The 24,959-nt window shown below is 39.6% G+C and overlaps 1 protein-coding gene and 1 pseudogene across 7 annotated transcripts in view; one reads left to right on the forward strand and one right to left on the reverse strand.

Annotated features, from left to right (window-relative positions):
- The window catches only part of ANKS1B (ankyrin repeat and sterile alpha motif domain containing 1B), a 1,164,007-nt gene that overhangs the window by 39,278 nt on the left and 1,099,770 nt on the right, over positions 1–24,959 (forward strand). The window lies entirely within an intron of this gene.
- On the reverse strand, positions 14,698–19,656 carry LOC120857542 (annotated as a pseudogene).

The raw sequence follows: 24,959 nt of genomic DNA on the forward strand, positions 1-24,959 counted from the left end.
AATTAGAGGAAATTAAAACAACTCTCTCTTAATATGCAATAAGAGTTAATTTAATTAGTTGCTCATTTGGAAATAGGTTATTGATTCACTTTTCCTATACACAGAAAAATTAAAATAACATAGTGTATCTTCTTTTACAAAGGAGAAAACTACATTACTCTAGGCATATTTTGTCCTTTGTGTTTTACAAGTAACTAAATGAATTTACTCTTTAAAAAGTGAGCCTTAAATAAATACAGTGACAGGCGATTACTTTGTATCTTTCTCTGTTGAATAATAAAAAATAAATCTTTTTAATTACTTGTTTTTAGTTACATTTATGCTCCTGAAAAAAAATTGTGCTAATATATCATTTCAATTTCTTGTGAAAATATTTGTGCTACAATGAACCTGTGATGATGGGATTACCTGTGATGATGGGATTTCTGAGAGAATGATGGTAAGAACCTTCAGATGGTATATAGGCTTACTCTAATTTATGATGAATAGATGTCCCCAAACAGGGGCTGTGTGTACTTAGTCATTCAGTCATGTCTGACTCTTTGTGACCCCATGGACTGCAGCCTGCCAGGCTTCTCTGTCCATGAGGATTCTCCAGGCAAGAATACTGGACTGGGATGCCATGCCCTCTTCAGGGGATCTTCCCAACCCAGGAATCAAACCCAGGTCTCCCACATTGCAGGCGAATTCTTTACCGTTTGAGCTACCAGGGAAGCCCAAATCAGGGGCTAATTGTCATTTAAAAGAAGATTATTTTAAAAAGGATATATATAAGAGGTGACAGATGTGTTAATTAAACTTGATGGTGAGTATCGTTTTACGGTGTTTATGTGTGTCCAGTCATCATGCTGTATACTTTAAATATTATAATTTTGTCAGTTCTACCTCATACTTGGTACTTAATAGGCCTGGTGGCTTGTTCTGATAATTTAGTCAGGAAATGGAAGCTGCTTGCTCTCTGATAATGTACATGGTAAGAATATGCAGCTGATCTTTGATTTTTGATCTGTTGAGTCAAGTTACTGGCCATTTTGGCAATATTGGCAACAAATTGGAGCTTGAATCTTACAAAGAGTATGAGTGTGTGACTGATTCTGGTATATAAGCTAGGGGTTTCATATTGCCAGTAGTGATCTGATGTTTAGAATGCTTGCATTTACCTCTTATGATATGTGGACAACTAGACTCATGTAAGAAGGAAGATATATATGGTTGTTTGTTGCTCGGTAATAATATTACCGTAAACTTCCCTGGTGGCTCAGTGGTAAAGAATCTGCCTGCTGTGCAGGAGATGCGAGTTTGATCCCTGGGTCGGGAAGATCTCATGGAGAAGGAAGTGTCAACCCACTCCAGTATTCTTGCCTGGAGAATCCCACGGACAGAGAAGCCTGGCAGGTACAGTCCATGGGGTGCAAGAGTTGGATATGACTTAGTGACTAAACCACCACTAAGCTACCACCACCATATATAGGTAAAAACAAGGACCTACTATATAGCGTAGGGAACTGTATCCAATGTCTTATAATGACCTATAATGGAAAAGACTTTGAAAAACAATGTATATATAAAGCTGAATCACTTTGCCGTACACTTGGATTTAATACAGCTCTGTATATTAGTCATACTTCAATTTAAAAAAATGTTCAAAAAAAAGAGTACTACAGTCTTACAAATCATAATCACATATAGGTAATCACCTCCTATCACCTTTGCCAAATTCTTTGAGTTAGATACAAGTTCCTGCTCACATTCAAGGGCAGGATTACTAAGAGTTAGGGATCATGGGTTAACTTAAGAGTGTCTGCTATAAAAGGGAAAAGAAAACTGGATTATCTTGCCCTCAGGATTTTCTTTTCACTTATTATAAATAACTTGAAGGCAGGATTCATGGTTGATTGATTCTGAATCTTTTGGTCTTTCCCATCACCTACCTACTAGATAGTGTTTTATATTTAGTTGGGACTCAGTTGGTACTTGTAGACTTAATTAATTATTATCCTATAAAACTGCTATCAAACAAAGTGGATTCCCTTGTACTTGGCTTGACAGTCTGACTCTTTGAAAGTTGAAAGCCATTGTTTGTGAACTGAGACTGTTAAAACTTTAATTATTTCTAGCAACGTCTATTTTATCATCTCTTCCATTAAACAGTAATTTTTAATAAATCCCTCCTTCTCAGAAAACAGCTATACTTGTGCTCTATTTAAAGTTGAATACAGATTATCTTGTTAACTCAATATAGCAATGGTAATAGTTGTCTTAAAAAGATCTTGAATCTTATGCCACATTGTTATGAGAGACTGAAAAAGATCTTGAATCTTATGCCACATTGTTATGAGAGACTAACAGCTGTATAAGGTGTTCCTTCTTTTCATAGTGTTTTGTTTTTTTGTCTGTCAACATAATGTTTTCTTTCCAAATCAGCAGGCAAAAGTAGCAAGTGCTTTTTATATTTGTCTGTGAGAAAAATTATGAGCTGCCAGATCAAAGGAGAAGCATTTCTAACTCTGAGACTTGTGCTTCTAAAGAATCATATTCAGCACTGTAGAAATATTAATTATGTGTATACTTAATATCCATATGGCCCTAAGCAGACATTTTGCAAAGCCATGTCATTTGCAATTCTTTCTCCTGAATAGATAAGGTGAAAGCTAGATAACTATAGAATACCAAAAAACAGTTTTATAGCATGAACTAACACAAGGTCAGAAAAATAAAGTCCAACAATGAGGGGGAAATACGCAACAAAGATTTTGGGTCTTTGTGGAATGAGGGAAGACCATAGTAAGTCAATATTAATCTAATAGTAACAGAGAAACTAGAATGCAGGAATACAATATATGATAATCAGAGGGAGGGATGGTTCATGTTGAATGTGAAAGAGAGGCAAATATTCCCACTTATTAAACAAAACCATATAGTAAATGGTACCATGAATAACCAAAGAAGACACAGTTACCAAATGTGGTGAGGTCCTTAGATGCAGCTGTAATTACGCATGTATGTTAGGAGGGAAAACTATTTAGATGAATTGTGGTATAGCTCTGAAGAGATTTTATCTTTTGTTACCATCTATGCTAGGCAGAGTCTAAGATGACCTCCAAGATTCTTATTCTCTGGTGTGCTTGTTTGGTATGGTCCTCTTAAATGGCTCCTATATAATCCTTTTTATTTGAATTTGGGCAGAACTTGTGAATATGTTGAGTCATCACACCTGTGATTAGGTTACAACTCAGTCCACTTTAATAAAAAACCTGGCCTGATCCAATAAGGTGAGCCTTTAAAAGTATTTTTCCTGCAGTTCAGGAAATTCAAAACTTGTCATACATCAACATGAGTTAGCATTAGAGTGCCTACTGAGGGGACCATGTGGTGAGGAATTGGGGGTGACATCAAGGGGCTGAGTGTGGCTTCTGGCTGACAACCAGCAAGAGAATGGAGGTCAGTCTTAACAATAGCAATGAGCTGAGTTCTGAAACAACCAGTGATCCTGGAGGAGGATCCCACACTCTAGATGAAACCATTGCCCTGACAGACACTGATTTCAGCCTAGTGAGATCCTGACCAGAGGACCCAGCTAACCCAGACTCCTTACCACAGGAACTGTGAGATGATGGATCTGTGTTGATTTAAGCTGCATGGCACCTTGTATATGGTGTACATATCTACATTAACACTTTCCTAAACAAGCTCCATCTCTTTTCAGCTTTGTTTCTATACTCAGGTATTCTCTTCCCTGGAATGATTTCTGTTATAAAACTGTTCTAGCCTTTATTTGTGGCCCATCTCATGTGCCATCTCCTTGTTTACGGTTTCTCTATTTGTATAGATGAATGCCATCTCTCTGTCCCCTGAATCTGTAGTGTTCTTTGTATCTTTGTCATGTCACTTACATATTTTAATTGTAAAAGAATTATTTGTATTCATGGTTTATGCTTTTTGTTTTAAATTTGTTTATTGATTTGAATAGGAAATACATATATTCAAATATTCCAAATATTTGAAAAGAATATTTCAAAATATTTTTTTGAGAGAATGTATGATGAAAAGTGTTTTCAGCCCAGTTCACCAGTCCCCGGGTCCTTTGGTTCAGAGGTAACCTTTCTTTTCAGTTTTTGATGTATCCTAATATAGAGCCATGAAATTAAAAGACGCTTACTCCTTGGAAGAAAAGTTATGACCAATCTAGATAGTATATTCAAAAGCAGAGACATTACTTTGCCAACTAAGGTCCGTCTAGTCAAGGCTATGGTTTTTCCTGTGGTTATGTATGGATATGAGAGTTGGACTGTGAAGAAGGCTGAGTGCCGAAGAATTGATGCTTTTGAACTGTGGTGTTGGAGAAGACTCTGGAGAGTCCCTTGGACTGCAAGGAGATCCAACCAGTCCATTCTGAAGGAGATCATCCCTGGGATTTCTTTGGAAGGAATGATGCTAAAGCTGAAACTCCAGTACTTTGGCCACCTCATGCGAAGAGTTGACTCACTGGAAAAGACTCTTATGCTGGGAGGGATTGGGGGCAGGAGGAGAAGGGGACGACCGAGGATGTGATGGCTGGATGGCATCACGGACTCGATGGACATGAGTCTGAGTGAACTCCGGGAGATGGTGATGGACAGGAAGGCCTGGCGTGCTGTATAGAGTTTCTATACATCAGTTCAGTTCAGTTCAGTCTCTAAGTTGTGTCTGACTCTTTGCGACCCCATGGACTGCAGCACACCAGGTCTCCCTGTCCATCACCAACTTCTGGAGTTTACCCAAACTCATGTCCACTGAGTCAGTGATGCCATCCAACCATCTCATCTTGTCCCTTCTCCTCCCGCCTTCAGTCTTTTCCAACATCAGAGTCTTTTCATATGAGTCAGCTTTTTGCATCAGGTGACCAAAGTATTGGAGTTTCAGCTTCAGCATCAGTCCTTCCAGTGAACACCGAGGACTGATGTCCTTTAGGATGGACTGATTGGATCTCCTTGCAGTCCAAGGGACTCTCAAGAGTGTTCTCCAACACCACAGTTCAAAAGCATCAAATCTTCTGTGCTCAGCTTTCTTTATAGTCCAACTCTCACATCCATACATGCCTACTGAAAAAACTATAGACTTGACTAAACGGACCTTTGTTGGTAAAGTAATGTCTCTGCTTTTTAATATGCTGTCTAGGTTGGTCATAACTTTCCTTCCAAGGAGTAAGCATCTTTTAATTTCAAGGCTGCAGTCAACCATCTGCAGTGATTTTGGAGTTTCCCAAAATAAAGTCAGCCATGTTTCTCCATTTATTTGTCATGAAGTGATGGGACCAGATGCCATGATCCTAGTTTTCTGAATGTTGAGCTTTAAGCCAGCTTTTTCACTCTCCTCTTTCACTTTCATCAAGAGGCTCTTTAGTTCCTCTTCACTTTCTGCCATAAGGGTGGTGTCATCTGCATAGCTGAGGTGATTGATATTTCTCCCGGAAATCTTGATTCCAGCTTGTGCTTCTTCCAGCCCCGCGTTTCTCATGATGTACTCTGCATAGAAGTTAAATAAGCAGGGTGACAATATACAGCCTGACATACTCCTTTTCCTATTTGGAACCAGTCTGTTGTTCCATGTCTAGTTCTAACTGTTGCTTCCTGACCTGCATACAGATTTCTCAGGAGGCAGGTCAGGTGGTCTAGTATTCCCATTTCTTTAAGAATTTCCCACAGTTTGTTGTGATCTACAGAGTCAAAGGCTTTGGCATAGTCAGTAAAGCAGAAATAGATGTTTTTCTGGAATTTTCTTGCTTTTTTGATGATCCAGTGGATATTGGCAGTTTGATTTCTGGTTCTTCTGCTTTTTCTAAATCCACCTTGAACATCTGGAAGTTCATGGTTCATGTATTGCTGAAGCCTGGCTTGGAGAATTATGAGCATTACTTTACTAGTGTGTGAGATGAGTGCAATTGTGCAGCAGTTTGAGCATTCTTTGGCATTGCCTTTCTTTGGGACTGGAATGAAAACTGACCTTTTCCAGTCCTGTGGCCTCTGCTGAGTTTTCCAGATTTGCTGGCATATTGAGTGCAGCACTTTCACAGCATCATCTTTTAGGATTTGAAGTAGCTCAGCTGGAATTCCATCATCTCCACTAGCTTTGTTCATAGTGATGCTTTCTAAGGCCCTTTTGACTTCACATTCCAGGATGTCTGGCTATAGGTGAGTGGTCACACCATCATGATTATCTGGGTCATGAAAATCTTTTTTTTTTTTTTACAGTTCTTCTGTGTATTCTTGCCACCTCTTCTTAATATCTTCTGCTTCTGTTAGGTCGATACCATTTCTATTCTTTATTGAGCCCATCTTTGCATGAAATGTTCCCTTGGTATCTCTAATTTTCTTGAAGAGATTTCCAGTCTTTCTCATTCTATTGTTTTCTTCTATTTCTTTGCACTGATCACTGAGGAAGACATTTCTTTTTATCTCTCCTTGCTATTCTTTGGAACTCTGCATTCAAGTGGGTATATCTTTCCTTTTCTCCTTTGCTTTTGGCTTCTCTTCTTTTCACAGCTATTTGTAAGGCTTCCTCAGACAGCCATTTTGCTTTTTTCATTTCTTTTCTTGGGGATGATTTTGATCCCTGTCTCCTGTGCAATGTCACGAACCTCCGTCCATAGTTCATCAGGCACTCCTGTCTGTCAGATCTAGTCCCTTTAATCTATTTCTCACATAGACAAGTATATTTGTATATATGACCTCTTTCCTATCTATACAAAACTAGCATAGTATTTATCCTCTCTTCTTCATTGTGAGATGTATGAAGAGTCCATGTCTTTTTCTGTTATATTAATCTTCTGAGATACCTTACTATTTAAGACCTCCTTATGACCAACCTAGATAGCATATTGAAAAGCAGAGACATTACTTGGCCAACAAAGGTCCATCTAGTCAAGGCTATATTTTTACCAGTGGTCATGTATGGATGTGAGAGTTGGACTGTGAAGAAAGCTGAGTGCTGAAGAATTGATGCTTTTGAACTGTGGTGTTGGAGAAGACTCTTGAGAGTCCCTTGGACTGCAAGGAGATCCAACCAGTCCATTCTGAAGGAGATCAGCCCTGGGATTTCATTGGAAGGAATGATGCTAAAGCTGAAACTCCAGTACTTTGGCCACCTCATGCGAAGAGTTGACTAACTGGAAAAGACTCTTATGCTGGGAGGGATTTGGGGCAGGAGGAGAAGGGGACGACAGAGAATGAGATGGCTGGATGGCATCACTGACTCGATGGACTTGAGTCTGAGTGAACTCCAGGAGTTGGTGATGGACAGGGAGGCCTGGCGTGCTGCGATTCATGGGGTCGCAAAGAGTCAGACACGACTGAGTGACTGAACTGAACTGATTCTAATCTTTCCCATCAAACCTTTCATTGATGTTACTTATATTAACGCAAATTTCATTTTGACAGACTCTTTGATTAAAATGCTTTCCTTAAAATGGACTCTAAACCTTTTTTTTTTTTTAAAGCTCAACATTTATTTTTTTTATTATTTTATTATTTATTATTTTACTTTACAATTCTGTATTTGTTTTGCCATACATTGACATGAATCCACCACGGGTGTACATGCGTTCCCAAACATGAACCCCCCTCCTACCCCCCTCCCCACAGCATCTCTCTGGGTCATCCCCGTGTACCAGCCCCAAGCGTGCCGTATCCTGCATCGGACATAGACTGGCAATTCGATTCTTACATGATATTATACATGTTTCAATGCCATTCTCCCAAATCATCTCACCTACTCCCTCTCCCTCTGAGTCCAAAAGTCTGCTATGCACATCTGTGTCTTTTTTGGTGTCCTGCATACAGGGTCATCATTGCCATCTTTCTAAATTCCATATATATGTGTTAGTATACTGTATTGGTGTTTTTCTTTCTGGCTTACTTCACTCTGTATAATCAGCTCCAGTTTCATCCATCTCATCAGAACTGATTCAAATGTATTCTTTTTAATGGCTGAGTAATACTCCATTGTGTATACCACAGCTTTCTTATCCATTCATCTGCTGATGGACATCTAGGTTGTTTTTGGCTATTGCTGCAATGAACATTGTGGGTACACGTGTCTCTTTCAATTCTGGTTTCCTCAGTGTGTATGCCCAGCAGAGGGATTGCTGGGTCATAAGGCAGTTCTATTTGCAATTTTTTAAGGAATCTCCACACTGTTCTCCATAGTGGCTGTACTAGTTTGCATTCCCACCAACAGTGTAGGAGGGTTCCCTTCTCTCCACACCCTCTCCAGCATTTATTGCTTGCAGATTTTTGGATCGCAGACATTCTGACTGGTGTGAAGTGGTACCTCATTGTGGTTTTGATTTGCATTTCTCTAATAATGAGTGATGTTGAGCATCTTTTCATGTGTGTGTTAGCCATCTGTATGTCTTCTTTGGAGAAATGTCTATTTAGTTCTTTGGCCCATTTTTTGATTGGGTCGTTTATTTTTCTGGAATTGAGCTGCAGGAGTTGCTTGTATATTTTTGAGATTAGTTGTTTGTCAGTTGCTTCATTTGCTATTATTTTCTCCCATTCGGAAGGCTGTCTTTTCACTTTGCTTATATTTTCCTTTGTTGTGCAGAAGCTTTTAATTTTAATTAGGTCCCATTTGTTTATTTTTGCTTTTATTTCCAGAATTCTGGGAGGTGGATCATAGAGGATCCTGCTGTGGTTTATGTCGGAGAGTGTTTTGCCTATGTTCTCCTCTAGGAGTTTCATAGTTTCTGGTCTTACATTTAGATCTTTAATCCATTTTGAGTTTATCTTTGTGTGCGGTGTTAGAAAGTGATCTAGTTTCATTCTTTTACAAGTGGTTGACCAGTTTTCCCAGCACCACTTGTTAAAGAGATTGTCTTTACTCCATTGTATATTCTTGCCTCCTTTGTCAAAGATAAGGTGTCCATATGTGTGTGGATTTATCTCTGGGCTTTCTATTTTGTTCCACTGATCTATATTTCTGTCTTTGTGCCAATACCATACTGTCTTGATGACTGTGGCTTTGTAGTAGAGCCTGAAGTCAGGCAGGTTGATTCCTCCAGTTCCATTCTTCTTTGTCAAGATTGCTTTGGCTATTCGAGGTTTTTTGTATTTCCATACAAATCTTGAAATTATTTGTTCTAGTTCTGTGAAAAATATCGCTGGTAGCTTGATAGGAATTGCATTGAATTTGTAGATTGCTTTGGGTAGTATACTCATTTTCACTATATTGATTCTTCCGATCCATGAACATGGTATATTTCTCCATCTATTAGTGTCCGCTTTGATTTCTTTCATCAGTGTTTTATAGTTTTCTATATATAGGGCTTTAGTTTCTTTAGGTAGATATATTCCTAAGTATTTTATTCTTTTTGTTGCAATGGTGAATGGAATTGTTTCCTTAATTTCTTTTTCTACTTTCTCATTATTAGTGTATAGGAATGCAAGGGATTTCTGTGTGTTGATTTTATATCCTGCAACTTTACTATATTCATTAATTAGCTCTAGTAATTTTCTGGTAGAGTCTTTAGGGTTTTCTATGTAGAGGATCATGTCATCTGCAAACAGTGAGAGTTTTACTTCTTCTTTTCCAATTTGGATTCCTTTTATTTCTTTTTCTGCTCTGATTGCTGTGGCTAAAACTTCCAGAACTATGTTGAATAGTAGTGGTGAAAGTGGGCACCCTTGTCTTGTTCCTGACTTTAGGGGAAATGCTTTCAATTTTTCACCATTGAGAAAACCTTTCTTAACATTTCATTGTTTGGGTGCCAAAATCCAGAGACTTGTAACTTTAAAACATGTTTATTGGGGACTTCCCTGATGGCCCTGTGGCTAAGACTCCATGTTCTGAATGCAGAGGGCCTGGGTTCCATAGCTGGTTAGGGAACTATATCTCACATGCTGCAAGCAAGACCCAGCACAGCCAAAAAAAAAAAAAAAAAAAGTTATATTTATTGGATTAGGGAAATCACATGGGTAAGTATTTCTGAATAGGATATTATTATTAGCAGGTACATCCTTTCTACATTCTCTGGTAATTCTTTTGCTACTTTCTTGACAGAGTGGTTATTCTGTGAGGTCTTATTGGGTATGGAATTGGGAACACTACATTAGAATCAAGGGTTTTCAGTTTATATAAGAATTTGTGAAAATGTAGTTCTTTGAACTGAACTGAACTTTATTATCACTTCTTATGATGCTATTGGGCAAGTGAAGCTAACAATATTTTCTGCATTTCTAAAAAGTTAAAACATGAAAAAACCTAACTTTTCTAATTGATACACATGATTCTGGAGCCTTATAATTTGTTAAAGCTTTTACTAACTTATTTACTTCTTAACATCTAGTTGTCTTAATTACCTCATTAAAAGTATTAACTCCTTCCATGCTTCCTTTTCCTCTCTTAACTCAGTGTATCTGATTCCCTTTCCTAATTGGTGAAATTAGAATAAGTGAAAAAGAAAAGTTACCTGGAACTATGATCCTGATGGGATTTAAAACCCCTCATGACTAAGTTCTTATCAAGTTTGTTTTTAAAGTGCATATGTGTGTTTCTTTCTTTCTCATACTGTCTTTATTCACAGTTGTGCTGCTTAGCACATCATTCAGGAAAATACATACAGACAATGAGATTAGATAAACCAGCTATTAAAACCATTATTAGCAACTTTAGAAATTAGTGAATAAAGACTGGGTATCAAAGATTATGTGTTTATATCTGAATTTTAGTTACAAAAGCCATCATTTTTCCTGTGTAATAGGATAACATTGATTTTATTGAATAAAAATTTGGGGACTGGTTTATTTTCCATATGACTTGTGTATTAATGGTTCATAATAAATGTGCTCTCTATGATAGGGATTTGGTGACTTTTAAGAAAATAATAAATTTCAGCCTTCCTCCAACTGAGTTTAAGAAAATACTAAACTTAAAATTTTGTTTTATAAGTTATAAATACCAAAAAGATCTTTATTGATGACTCCATTTTATAAATATTATGGTTTTCCTGAAAGTTTCACTGATCATAATACTTTATAGGATTTTTTATTACTGTATTATATTTTTTAATATAACATTTTTAATGGGACCTTACAGTGTTCATCAGATAACATGGAGCTCATTATGGTTTTTAATTGTGCTTTCTAATTTAAAAAGTCCCTTATAAACATTAGCAAAGAGAGAGTATTCCTGGGTAACCTTTGCATTTTAAGTAGCCTCAGTTAGTAATGTTTTTAGGGCAAATATTGAACACATGTAATATTTTGAATAATATCAATTTATGAAAGTTTATCAATTTAGTGATTATAGAAACCACTTGAAGTTAATTTGTTCAATTATGTAAATTTCCGTAATGATTTGCACACAATAGGGGTGGCTCAGAGGGTAAAGTGTCTCCCTGCAATGCAGGAGACCCAGGCTTGATCCCTGGGTCTGGAAGATCCCCTAGAGAAGGAAATGGCAACCCATTCTGGTATTCTTGCCTGGAAAACCCCAGGACATAGATTTTGGACAGAGAAATCTGGTAGGCTATAGTCCATGGGGTTGCAAAGAGTCGGACACGACTGAGCAACTTAACTTTCTTTTTACTTTTCTGGCTCCAACAAACTGAAACCTAATTCAGATCAGCTTAGGCCAAAAAGAGAATTTATTTACTAATGTGACTGAGATTGAGAGGCAAGGTGAGGCTAAGCTTAAGGAATGAATGGGACAAGGGAGTTGGGTATTATCAGCTGGGCCCTTTTTTCAGCTCTAGCTTTTGCCTCTGTGTGTTTACTTTGTTCTCTTAGGCCTGATTACTGCGCATGGCTGCTGGTGAAAAGGGACTTTAGTCAACTCTCTTTCAGTTCCTAAATTGAAAAAGAAATCTCATTTGTATGTGTAGCTTTTTATTGTCTCAGCTTGGATCAGATGTCCCTCCCTTCCCATTGGCCAAGCAACAGTGGCCTAGAGGATAGAAAGGATTTTCAAGAAGATTCCAGTTAATATTCTAACTAAATAATTAGAGATGAGGTAGGAAAATTTCTGGTAGGTCGTGGGATGGAGGTTGGGGGAGATGAGGAAAGGGGATGATAATTGCAATATCTTTTGAGATGAGAAAGAAAGGGAAAGGTTTGGAGCATGTATAGCTGTTTAGGAGATCATTTGAATTATGTATTAGAGTTCTCCATAATAACAAAATCAGTAGCATGATACACACACACACACACACACACACACACACACACACACGGTGGTGGTTTAGTTGCAAAATCATGTCTAACTCTTGTGAATCCCTCCTCTGTGCATGGGATTTCCCAGGCAAGAATACTGGAGTGGGTTGCCATTTCCTTCTCCAGGGAATATTCCCCACCCAGGGATCAAACCTGCATCTCCTGCATTGCAGGTGGATTTTTTACTGCTGAGCCACCAGGAAAGCCCACATATATGCATAGTAAATATAAATATAAGAAATTGGCTCACATGATCAGGGAGGCTAAGTCCCCAGATATGTAAGGTGAGTCAACTAGCTGAGGCCTCAGGAGAGCTGATGATGTAGTTCCAGTGTGAAGATCAGCAGGCTTGACCCAGGAAGAGTCAGTGTTTCTGCTTCAGTCAAAAGCAGAAAAAAACTGATGTTCCTGTTTGAAGGCAGGCAAGCAGGAGAAATTCTGTCTTACGTGGGCGAAGCCCAACCCTTTTGTTTTATTCAACTGATTGGATGATGCCTACCCACATTAAGTAGGGCAATCTGCTTTACTCAATCTACTGATTTACATGTTAATCTCATTCAAAAGCATCCTCATAGAAACACCTAGAAGAATATTTGACCAAATCTCTGGGCACCCCATGCACAGTGAAGCTGACACATACAGTGGAACATCACAAGGTGCTACATGGTAGAATACGGGTTGGGCTGTGTTTTGTACTAAATAGTTCTAATATAGAGCAAGTTTAAATTATACTGATAAGCATTAGATACTTAAATTGGAAAGCCTTGTTCTGAATGTTTTTCATTTTTATTGTAGCCAAAACATATTAACACTTTATCAACCTATAAAATTGGAAGATATTTGGAATGTGAAATGGAGTATATAAACAACCAATCTTATGATAAATGAAACTGAAGTCTACTGGCCTCAATACCTACTTAAAAGCCATCCATGTAGATATGGGATATAAATCTTCAAAAAAGAATACATCTATTGAGGAACTTCCTCGGTGGTCCAGTGACTAAGACTCCATGCTGCCAATGCAGGGGGCAGAGTTCAGTCCTTGGTCTGAGAACTAGATCCCAGTAAGCCACAACTAAGAGTTTGCTTGCTTCAACTTAAGATACTACACTCAGTTCAGTTGCTCAGTCGTGTCTGACCCTTTGTGACCCCATGGACCATAGCATGCCAGGCTTCCTTGTCCATCACCAACTCCTGGAGCTTCCTCAAACTCATGTCCATCGAGTCGGTGATGCCATCCAACGATCTCATCCTCTGTCATCCCCTTCTCCTCCTGCCTTCAATCTTTCCCAGCTTCAGGGTCTTTTCTAGGAGTCAGTTCTTTGCATCAGATGGCTAAAGTATTGGAGTTTCATCTTCAACATCAGTCTATCCAATGAATATTCTGGACTGATTTCCTTTGGGGTTGACTAGTTGATCTCTTTGCAGTCCAAGGGACTCTCACTAGTCTTTTCCAACACCACAGTTAAAAAGCATCAGTTCTTTAGCACTCAGCTCTTTATAGTCCAACTTTCACATCCATACATGACTACTGGCAAAACCATAGATTTGATTAGATAGAGGTTTGTCAGCAAAGTAATGTCTCTGCTTTTTAATATGCTGTCTAGGTTGATCATAGCTTTTCTTTCAAGGTCCTACGCTGCAAATAAATTTTCTTCCAAGATCCTACATCCACAACTAAAAAAGATTTTGCATCCTGCAATAAAGATTGACAGTCCCACATGCCACAGATAGGACCTGGTGGAGCCAAATAAATAAATAAATATATAGATATTAAAAAATACATCTATTGAGTTAAAGAAGTAGCTGAGAATTTCTTTGAATGCTAGATGTGATTAGGGAATATTTCAGTTTGTGAAAAATCAAAGTCAGCTTTACCATTGGAAGAAAAGGGTGCCTGTTAGGTGAGAATTATGTTATTAACTTTGTATTAGGTCTTCACAAAAAAACTTCTGTTTTGTTGTATTCAATGGGTAAAATCAATTTATTTGAAACAATTTACCTTTTCTTTTGCAATAAAAAATTTTAATTAGGTTATGTACATTGGTTTTTCAGACATAATGTTGTTGCACACTTAATAGACTATAGCATAATGTAAGCATAACTTTTATATACACTGAGAAATAAAATAATTCATGTAACTCATTTCACTGTTGTGGTTTGGATTTGAATATCTCTGAGATAAACCTGTGAATGCTGTAGGCTTTGCAGGTCATATCTCTCTTGTAGATGCTTGATTCTGCCATAGGTCATATGTATATGAATGGGTGTGGCTATTCCAGTAAAACTTTATTTATAGAAGGAGGTGGGCCAAATGTCATAGTTTACAGATCCTTATTTGGTCTGGTGCTCTCAGGCTTGCAGAGAAAAGAGGAGGGGAGGGCTGGATGGCAGATTAACCTAAGGGGCCTGGTTCAGAGGGCTCCACTTACAGGGCTGTGCAGCTTTCACACCTTTGCCATGGGACAGACAGGTTTGTGGATACCTAAAATGACTACTGCTAGCCCTGTTACATGGCATAGGAGGAGCAGGTCAGCTCACCAGGCTCAAGGCTCTTTCCCTCAGCAACTTTGGGATCCCACTTAGCTCGCCTTTTTCTGTGCTCTTGCATCTTCTGAGTCAGAATGTCTCCAGTAAGAGATTGGCCCCCAAATTTCTCATCCCTCCTCTTGTGAAGAACAGGTGGCCGACATGGTGACCAGTTGGCCGTGGTGGCTCTGGGATCACTGAAGTTCTGTGTTTCTGTTACAGGTCCCCATTTCTCTGTTAGGTATAGCCCTAACATTCTCCAATACATGTAACCCCAAAGCTAGCTGTGTGGGGAAATGCAGATAGGACTGCTCACATAAGCATGGCCCACCCTCATCAATAGCTGGCCTGGGCCCAGGGCTCTTGGGGAGTGACTCCTGCTGTGAGAGCTCCCTGGGTACATGTGGCCCTTGGGCTGTGTACTTGGATTATCCTTTAAAGCTGCTCTGGGCTGGGCTTGCAGACTGTCTGCTTCCTTTGTTTTGACATGTGACACAACAGGCTGTGAATCGTTGTTCTTGGCAGGGAGGGCAGGTCAAGGTAAGCTGACGGTACTGGGGAATGAAGCAGAGTTTATACTGGTCCCATGGGACCCCATAGTAGGAACATTCTGATACTAAGTCACTGTTGAAGGATAAGACCTGATGTTCATTGAAAACAACCAGCTTCCCTATGTAAAAGCCGTCAGGTATCTCCTCCAGGTGCTTGTGGACCACCCTTGAGCTGGAACACTCCTTGCACATTCCCTTAGCTTTGAGGTTGATTGAACCCCACTCACAGCAGATGCCACAGTGAAATACATCAGCACCCTCTTCTCTTTGAAAAGTTCTAGATTTTCATCAAAGTAGCCAGGGAAATAACTGAATTTCCTGATGTCTGGGGCTAAGGAGCCCTAGAATTGTCCTATTTTGCTTTCATAGGAGTTTTTTTAGTCCAATAGGATTGTATCACTTTCTTCTTGATTTGCCTGAGACAGAAACTTTTCTACTCTGTGAAGTTCACCTAGGGATAAATGGGTTCCAAGCTTCTTGGAGGAGGTCTTACTGGGACTAATCCCCATGGGCACAGTTTCTTCAAACTCACCAATACACAGTTCTGGAAAACAGTAAACTCTTCCTTTGCTGGTCTTAAAATTGTCCTTACACATGTAATCCTCAAACAGTGGGCAGTAAAGCATCACTTCTATGTAGAGTCTGGTGGCTAATCTGCTTCCACCAACTGTCCCATTCAGTCCTTTCATAGCAAAACAAACTAGTAGTGGCTCTCCAGAGTTCCATGATGAGCATTCTCAATCACATCCGGGCTCCTTGAGAAAGAGGTGAAGCCTCTTTCTGGGCTTGCCTGTGAGGTGCAGGTGCTGACACAGAGCTGTCTGCTAGGCACAGACCCAGTCAGGATCCTTCAGGTCACAGTAGCAGTAATAAAGTAGCAAGTTCCCCTTCATCATTACCCCCCATCATTCATCAGCTCATCAGGGCAAAAGCAGCCTATATCAGGGAGCCAAGCAGACACTTCATGGTTACGGGTAAGGTCCTCTATGAAAGGGTTCCTTTTGTCTGTGGACTCAAGACTGAGGTGCTCAGTGTCACAGCCAGCTGCTTTAAAGCAAGTGGTTTGGAAAATCTCATCAGCATGTTGTGTTGCCACATGTCTGGATGCTGATTGGGTCTGTAAACAGTTGCTAATGCCACCATTTTTCTTTACATTTAAAAGGAGGTGCTGGAACTTCTTTAGTTTTGACAAAAGGCCAAATGCCTTTTTCTTTGCAAATGAGTATTTCTTCTTTGTAATGACATCTAAGTCTGCTTTGAGTCTGCTACTGGGGTTGATAAGACTTGTGTCTTTCAAATCCAGGTCTGAAAACCTTAAAACATAGGCCTGAAGGTCATCTCCTTGGTCTGGTGGGGGTGAAAGAAGGCATCTGGTTTGGTTTCATCAGTGGGCATATTTCTTTCAGTTAACTATGTCCTCACTCTGGAAGTTAGACCATTGACCTACCTCTTAATGGGCTGATCAACCTTGCCCCTTCAGGATACTCTTGACAAAGCTTAACATTGTGTCATCAAGCACAGGAGAAATATTTATAGAGTCTAGCCCCAACATGACAAAGCAGGACAAAGAAGAGAGGATTTGGAGCTGAGATACAATAAGTTGATAACTAACACACCCCAAAACTAATGTTTATTTTGATTTTGGTGCTTAGGATTCCTGGACCATGTGTAGATAGTATAAATTTAAAGCTGAAAGTCTTGAGGGTAGGTTGTAGTCAAGAATTTTCAGGAAGACTTTTTTCATTCTTCCCAGAGCCCAGGCTGAAGCACATTTCTTTTCATCTTGTATGCTAGTGATACCCAAGCAGATAGCCCTCTGAAGGTATCAGCTTTCTATAGAGATTTGGATCTCATCTGATCAAAGGCTGTAAAAACCCAATCCCATTGGTTACCTAACTGGAAAACCTTTCTAAGGTAAATTGTAGGTAAGTTCCTGAGCTTATTGCTCTGGTTTGCAGTTTCATTTTTTTTTAGGGATTTCTTTCACATTCTCTTGAGCTCTACTCCAGTTTTCTATCCATACAGGGCTTTATTTATTTTCTTTGTCTTATGTGTGTGCCTGGTGGCTCAGATGGTAAAGTGTCTGTCTACAACGTGGGAGACCTGGGTTCGATCCCTGGGTTGGGAAGATCTGGAGAAGGAAATGGCAACCCACTCCAGTATTCTTGCCTGGAAAATCCATGGACGGAGGAACCTGGTAGGCTACAGTCCATGGGGTCACAAAGAGTCAGACATGACTGAGCAATATTTACTTTAAATTTACTTTATTTCTGTGCCAGTGTAAGCCTTCCTTCAACCATTCTCCCATCCTTTGTCATGACCTTCAAAGACATCTATTTTAGGTGTTGAGGATACAACAAAAGAGACATATCCCAATGTTCTCATGGAGCTCACCTTTTTAAAGGGGAAAGAAAAATAGATAACATATTACTCTGTTAGGTGATGATAAGTGTTATGAATAAAAGTGAGGTAGGATAAAGAAATAAAGTAATGAAGATGCTGTTTCATAGAGGTCAGGTTAGGCCTTGCTGATAGGATGTTGGTTGTTGGTTAGTCGCTTAGTTGTGTCCAACTCTTTTGCAATCCCAGAGTATTGGTAGTGTAATGGCAAAGTCTGTAAGTGTTAATTATACATTTGTATAATGAGCAGTTCATATTGGTGTCCTACGTAATGTTAACTCATAAAGTGAGCTAAGAGATTGGATATTGCAATAACTCAAATATTAATATGTTTTTAAAAGATAATGAGGAAATATCCTGAGGACAATTCCTTGAGTACTGTCAGTCTTTAATATTTCCTATTATAAATGCTTCCAGTGTTGAATAATAAATGATCTATAAGATAATACACTATGCAGTGTTTTGACATGCATTATAATCTCATCATCTTTTCCAGACTCTGTTGCTCCTCCTGTAGTCACTGCCTCTGTTAATGGTGCATCACCATCCATCTTGTTGTTTATGCCATTAGTTTGCTTTTTCCCCACTCATCATGCATTTAAGTACCTGCTTGTGTTATTAGATGCTGAGAATCAGGGCAGGTAAACTAGAATGAGGTAAGTGAGGTACTTGCCTTGGGTAGAAAATTTAACAGGATGTGAAAAAACCCTCGGTAATCATGATAAATACTATTTTAATGCAGTGTTTGAAAAAAATCAATGTATGTGAAAAATCCGTAATGAGTAAATATCAAAATTTAAATAAAGAAGGGATTCAGACGTGTTGTTGTTACGACATGTGTCCAGCTCTATTGCGACCCTATGGACTGTAGCCCAGCCAGGCTCTTCTGTCCATGGGATTTTCTAGGCAAGAATACTGGAGTGGCTTGCCATTTCCTTCTCCAGGGGATCTTCCCGAGCCAGGGATCAAACTCTTGTCTTGATGTCTCCTGCATTACAGGTGGGATTCTTTACTGCTGAGCCACTGGGAAGCCCAGATTCAGCTTTACCATGACATAAACCCAAATGTGAGTGCCTCACTTTCCAAACCTAAGCTCTGGCTCTGCTGACCATGTAATGGGAATACGCCATAGTGTCTTCCCATAAAGAATTTATCAGTAGGAGGAGAGAGATGTGACTAAAGTACAAAAACAAAAGTCCACTAAGGTAGAAATAAAATAGGGATTCAAAGATGAAGTTTCTTCAAAGGGGATGTAGGGATTAGGAAAGAACTTGGGTTGTCCTAGACATCTTTCTTCCTTGTGCTCTGAGTTAAGTCGGTCGGTTGTGTCTGACTCTGTGACCCCATGGACTAGCCCAGCAGCCTCCTCTTCTTGTTTTACCAAATTTTGACTTCCTTTCAAAAATCCCTTTTGAATATATCCGTTCTTTTTCTCTAAACCCTCTGCTATTTAAAATCCTTTAATAATTATCAATCACCTTCATTATAAAAGCCTAAAAGGTGTCCAAAACATTTAATGATCTCAGCTTTACCTTTATCTTGGCATTCTCCCTTGATTCAGACTTATACTGTGTCTCATTCTCCAAATGGCTTTGTGTGTACCATTTCCTCTCCCTGGGAAGTCATTGCTTCTTTTCTCCTTACAACTAAATTCTGTTCATACTTTAGCACTCAGCACAGACATTGCCTTCAGGCTATGGTTTACATGTATGTGTCTTTGGTGCCTAACACAGGTAGTTAATATTTGTAAAATATCTAGATCGTCCTTGGTGAAAGAGTTCACACTTTTGTGCCCATGCATATAACTTCATCCCAGCCTCCATGTTTGCTCTATAAACATCAACATGGTTAAGGACAGAGGCTGTCTGACATGAGGTGGATCATCTTTTCCACCTAGATGTTCATTTACACTTTGTGGCTACTCTGTTTACTCCTATAGGGTCATCTGCATGCTTCTTTTACAGACCTCTTTGTGTCTGATCATCCATTATTGCTCCTTCCAGGCTCCTGATAAATTAGCAGAGCTGTTAGTCATTGACCAATAATTCATATATATCCTTAACCTCAAACCACTTCTCTCTCATGCAAAGATGATGAACCTCTGCCTGATGTTGGAATTTGCTTTCACTCCTGTCCTTTAGAATAGTGATACTCAGACTGACCATGTGAAGGACTTTTTGTTTCAAGTGATCATGATTGATCATTTTATAAAATATAAAATTACACATTTGGTTTTTGCGATAATGTAAAGTTATAACCAACCTACATAGCATATTGAAAAGCAGAGATATTACCTTGCCAACACAGGTCTGTCTAGTCAAGGCTATGGCTTTTCCAGTGGTCATGTATGGATGTGAAAGTTCGACTGTGAAGAAAGCTGAGCACCGAAGAATTGATGCTTTTGAACTGTGGTGTTGGAGAAGACTCTTGAGAGTCCCTTGGACTGCAAGGAGATCCAACCAGTCCATCCTAAAGGAGATCAGTCCTGGGTGTTCTTTGGAAGGACTGATGCTGAAACTGAAACTCCAATACTTTGGCCACCTCACACGAAGAGTTGACTCATTGGAAAAGACTTTGATGCTGGGAGGGATTGGGGGCAGGAGGAGAAGGGGACAACAGAGAATGAGATGGCTGGATGGCATCACCGACTCGATGGACATGAGTCTGAGTGAACTCCGGGAGTTGGTGAGGGACAGGGAGGCCTGGTGTGCTGCAATTCATGGTCACAAAGAGTTGGACACGACTGAGCAACTGAGCTGAACTGAACTGAAAGTTGATATAAATGTTTTCAACTGTGTACTCTCACTGTTCATATATATATATATGTATCTTGTGGAATGATAAAAAACAGTTTGTGAGCTTGCTTTCATCTGTGGACCACATTTTAAGTAACACTGAAGTAGTTCATTCCTGCATGGGCTATAGTGTAATAGTGGATTTTTATCTTGTACGAACATATCAAATGGATCCATCTGTGAGCTGTATGTTTTGTGCAGGAGCCACTCTTTGAGAGTTGCACAATTTTTTTTTTTTTTTTTTTTTGTGGCACATGGCTACATTGTTCCTTTGATTTACTACCTGAAAGAGGGTAAAGGATAAGTGATATCAGGGCTTCCTTTGCCCTCTTCTATCATAATGGATCTTATTTCACAGGTCAAAGAACCAACGTTTAGGTTTTGGCTGCTGCTAAATATTTCCATCTCAATTATGTATTCAAGGGCCAGATACATAACCAGATGGTGGGTCTGTAGACCCATTGGGCCAACTGTGAGATGGACTTGGACGTGGACTCCTTTTATTATTTGGACTGTATATGCTTCCATTCTCACTGGGTGGCCATATACGTATTTTGGGTACCCTGGTGTCAATGTTAGCTTTGAAACTATAACCAGCAGTCCCTGGGTGGGATCAGTATTACTCTGCCACCATTGTTGAGCTACTCTGGTAAATGGCAGCACATTCCCTTTGGAGAATGATTGGAGAAATATTGACTTTTTTTTTGCTTGAAAGGACTCGTTCTTCCCTTACATTGATGGGCTTTCAGATGACCGTTACATCTACTACTGCGGGCAGGAATCCCTCAGAAGAAATGAAGTAGCCATCATGGTCAATAAAAGAGTCCGAAATGCAGTACTTGGATGCAATCTCAAAAACGACAGAATGATCTCTGTTCGTCTCCAAGGAAAACCATTCAATATCACAGTTATCCAAGTCTATACCCCAACCAGTAACACTGAAGAAGCTGAAGTTGAACGTTTTTATGAAGACCTACAAGATCTTTTAGAACTAACACCCCCAAAAGATGTCCTTTTTATTATAGGGGACTGGAATGCAAAAGTAGGAAGTCAAGAAACACCTGGAGTAACAGGCAAATTTGGCCTTGGAATGCGGAATGAAGCAGGGCAAAGACTAATAGAGTTTTGCCAAGAAAATGCACTGGTCATAGCAAACACCCTCTTCCAACAACACAAGAGAAGACTCTGCACATGGATATCACCAGATGGTCAACACCGAAATCAGATTGATTATATTCTTTGCGGCCAAAAATGGAGAAGTTCTATACAGTCAACAAAAACAAGACCAGGAGCTGACTGTGGCTCAGATCATGAACGCCTTATTTCCAAATTCAGACTTAAATTGAAGAAAATAGGGAAAACTGCTAGACCATTCAGGTATGACCTAAGTCAAATCCCTTATGATTATACAGTGGAAGTGAGAAATAGATTTAAGGGTCTAGATCTGATAGACAGAGTGCCTGATGAACTATGGAATGAGGTTTGTGACATTGTACAGGAGACAGGGATCAAGACTATCCCCATGGAAAAGAAATGCAAAAAAGCAAAATGGCTGTCTGGGGAGGCCTTACAAATAGCTGTGAAAAGAAGAGACGTTAAAAGCCAAGGAGAAAAGGAAAGATATAAGCATCTGAATGCAGAGTTCCAAAGAATAGCAAGAAGAGATAAGAAAGCTGCCTTCAGCGATCAATGCAAAGAAATAGAGGAAAACAACAGAATGGGAAAGACTAGAGATCTCTTCAAGAAAATTAGAGATACCAAGAAACATTTCATGCAAAGATGGGGTCGATAAAGGACAGAAATGGTCTGGACCTAACAGAAGCAGAAGATATTAAGAAGAGGTGGCAAGAATACATGGAAGAAGTATACAAAAAAGATCTTAACGACCCAGATAATCATGATGATGTGATCACTAATCTAGAGCCAGACATCTTGGAATGTGAAGTAAAGTGGGCCTTAGAAAGCATTACTACGAACAAAGCTAGTGGAGGTGATGGCATTCCAGTTGAGCTGTTTCAAATCCTGAAAGATGCTGTGAAAGTGCTGCACTCAATATGCCAGCAAATTTGGAAAACTCAGCAGTGACCACAGGACTGGAAAAGGTCAGTTTTCATTCCAATTCCAAAGAAAGGCAATGCCAAAAAATGCTCAAACTACCGCACAATTGCACTCATCTCACATGTTAGTAAAGTAATGCTCAAAATTCTCCAAGCCAGACTTCAGCAATACGTGAACCATGAACTCCCTGATGTTCAAGCTAGTTTTAGAAAAGGCAGAGGAACCAGAGATCAAATTGCCAACATCCCATGGATCATGGAAAAAGCAAGAGAGTTCCAGAAAAACATCTATTTCTGCTTTATTGACTATGCCAAAGCCTTTGACTGTGTGGATCACAATAAAATGTGGAAAATTCTGAAAGAGATGGGAATACCAGACCACGTAACCTGCCTCTTGAGAAATCTATATGCAGGTCAGGAAGCAACAGTTAGAACTGGACATGGAACAACAGACTAGTTCCAAATAGGAAAAGGAGTATGTCAAGGCTGTATATTGTCACCCTGCTTGTTTAACTTCTATGCAGAGTACATCATGAGAAACGCTGGACTGGAAGAAACACAAGCTGGAATCAAGATTGCCGGGATAAATATCAATAACCTCAGATATGCAGATGACACCACCCTTATGGCAGAAAGTGAAGAGGATCTAAAAAGCCTCTTGATGAAAGTGAAAGAGGAGAGTGAAAAAGTTGGCTTAAAGCTCAACATTCAGAAAACGAAGATCATGGCATCTGGTCCCATCACGTCATGGGAAATAGATGGGGAAACAATGGAAACAGTGTCAGACTTTATTTTTTTGGGCTCCAAAATCAGTGCAGATGGTGACTGTAGCCATGAAATTAAAAGACGCTTACTCCTTGGAAGAAAAGTTATGACCAACCTAGATATTATATTCAAAAGCAGAGACATTACTTTGCCGACTAAGGTCCGTCTAGTCAAGACTGTGGTTTTTCCTGTGGTCATGTATGGATGTGAGAATTGGACTGTGAAGAAAGCTGAGTGCTGAAGAATTGATGCGTTTGAACTGTGGTGTTGGAGAAGACTCTTGAGAGTCCTTGGACTGCAAGGAGATCCAACCAGCCCATTCTGAAGGAGATCAACCCTGGGATTTCTTTGGAAGGAATGATGCTAAAGCTGAAGCTCTTGTACTTTGGCCACTTGATGCAAAGAGTTGACTCATTCGAAAAGACTCTGATGCTGGGAGAGATTGAAGGCAGGAGGAAAAGGGGATGACAGAGGATGAGATGGCTGGATGGATATCACAGACTCGATGGACGTGAGTCTGAGTGAACTCCGGGAGATGGTGATGGACAGGGAGGCCTGGTGTGCTGCGATTCATGGGGTCGCAAAGAGTCGGACATGAGTGAGCGACTTAACTGAACTGAGGTCTCTGAACTGGCTCAGATCTGGAAACTAGATATTAATCTTCTGCTCTTAAGTCCTCCATCTTTTTTGGCCATAAACGTCAAGCAATAGTGTTATTTTCTACTAATTGTGGGTTGAATTGTGTTCCTTAAAAATTCATATGTTGAAGTACTAAACTCTAGTGCTTCAGAATGGGACCATGTTTGAAAGTAAGGTCATGGAAGACATAATTAATTAAAATGAGGCCATATTGGAATAGATTTGGCCTCTAATGCAACAAAGTTGGGACTTTTAAAAAGGAAAAATTTGGACATGGAAAACACATACAAGAGAATGCCACATGAAGATGAAGACAGAGATTAGAGTGATGCTTCTGCCAGTCAATGAGTGCTAAACATTTCCAGCAAACCACTTGAATACAGATGGAACCCATGCTCTCAGCCTACAGAAGAAACTGGCCTTACTGATACCTCAGTCTTGGACTCTTGCCTCCACAATACATATCTGTTGTTTATGTCACTCAGTTTGTGGAACTTTGTTATGGAGGCCTTAGCAAATAAACATACTACCCATCTCTTTTGCCTCAACAAAGAAAAATGTCCTTGAAGGTCAGGGTTCTCTGGTTGCTGCTCTGACCTTACTGTCTTTTATGCCAAATACATTAATCTTGCTTCTAATGGTTAAATGCTACCTCTGGTGCCTTCTATTTTGGAATCCTCTAACTCACATTGACATCCCATCACTGTTTCAGAACCTCATTAAGGTTTTCTTGCTAGAAGTTATAGTCTGAGTCACAGGAGAGTGCCTCTGTGTAAATACACTTTTTTCTCTCTGGTATTCTACCCCCTGCCTCAGCTTGACACCCTCAACATACACTTCTATATGTGTGCCCAATTCTCAATAATGCATGTCAGACAGGGTCAGAAGCTTTTTTGATGAGTAAACAATTTCTTCCCATAGCAGAGACTGTATTTCAGAATTAGAGTGATTATGAGTAAGATCTGACCAAATTTTGGTCTAGAGGTGATGAGGGGAGGCAGGGCAGATCTTGACGTGGACATCTTCCTCAAGTAC

The sequence above is a fragment of the Oryx dammah genome, unplaced genomic scaffold, assembly GCF_014754425.2.
Source record: "Oryx dammah isolate SB20612 unplaced genomic scaffold, SCBI_Odam_1.1 HiC_scaffold_29, whole genome shotgun sequence".
Taxonomy (NCBI): Eukaryota; Metazoa; Chordata; class Mammalia; order Artiodactyla; family Bovidae; genus Oryx; species Oryx dammah.